This window comes from Triticum aestivum, chromosome 7B (genome assembly GCF_018294505.1).
Source record: "Triticum aestivum cultivar Chinese Spring chromosome 7B, IWGSC CS RefSeq v2.1, whole genome shotgun sequence".
In the NCBI taxonomy this organism is placed as follows: domain Eukaryota; kingdom Viridiplantae; phylum Streptophyta; class Magnoliopsida; order Poales; family Poaceae; genus Triticum; species Triticum aestivum.
Genome location: NC_057813.1, coordinates 91,424,073 through 91,425,338, shown reverse-complemented (window position 1 = coordinate 91,425,338; position 1,266 = coordinate 91,424,073).

Sequence of the window (1,266 nt, the reverse complement as noted above, 5' to 3'; positions counted from 1 at the left end):
ATAACAAAACATGAACACTGAGCTATCTCCAGAAATCACTAGAACATGCTCAAAATGACATGGCAAGTTTGCAAATAATAACAGTTTCAGTCATTAGCAGAAATAACATCAGGTTGTAATGTTTAGAGCTATCAAACAACATGTTACAGGAACTTAACATGGCAAACAAAGGCATGGAATGAATCTACTAATTGCATAGAACAAAAGTCCTTTACTGACCGTGAGCCAAAAAGGCACAGAAAATATGATGGGACCCATGTATACATGGCAAATGATATGACAGATTCATACATGGCAGGAACAACACTAAGTAGGCATGTTGGTGAGCTTGAACCACTCACCACAGAGCAATACATGGCATGGAAAGGCAACCAACAGAAAGAATACATGTTTATGAAGCTAAGCATGTCAAGAGCAAGGTTATAGGGTGCATGGATAACTAACAACAAACATGGCAACATTGAACTTAATGTTAACAGGCTGCCCGCAACATTATTTAGCAACTTTGGAGCAAGATAAAAACAAGCTACAGCAGGCTATAAATGCAACCAGGGGCATGGATAGATAGAGCATGACATGTATAACAAAATATCCTTAGTGAACATCTCCATATTATGCATAGAATGACTTGTAGCAGCAGGTTTACATAGCATCACGAAATAACATATTCAGCCTAGCAAAACAGCAACAGCAAGTATCCTATTTAGCAAGCTTGATGCACTCACTAAACAACTCACAAAAATACATGGATTGCACCTATGTAAAGATGGCATGACATAGATCAAAACACATGTAGACATCAACCTCATAGGATGCACACATCAAACATGGCAAAAATGACAAATCATCAAGTTATAACAGTTTCAGCAGATTAACAGCAACATGCACTCTTGCAAAGATGATTCAGGCATCAAGATGAGCTCAAATGAACATGATGCAATGGAATGAAATTAAGTACTCGTTGAGCGAACAATTTGATATATTACACACATGAAATGGAGCAGTATGCAGAGAGTTATGGCAGGCCAAACATGGCATCAGAAAGTAAAAATATCAGGGACTTAGTGGAAATTTGGGGTCAACCTCCGAGATCTGAAACGGGCGCGGAGACGGAGCGGGTCGGGCCGGGTCGAGGCAGAGGAGGACCTGGGCGGCGAGGCGATGCTCCGGCGAGGGAGTTCGCCGGCGGGGCGGCAGATCCGGCGAGGGGGGCCTCCTCCGGCCGGGATCCTGCCGGATCGGGGCGGAGGCGGACCGGCGAGGCAG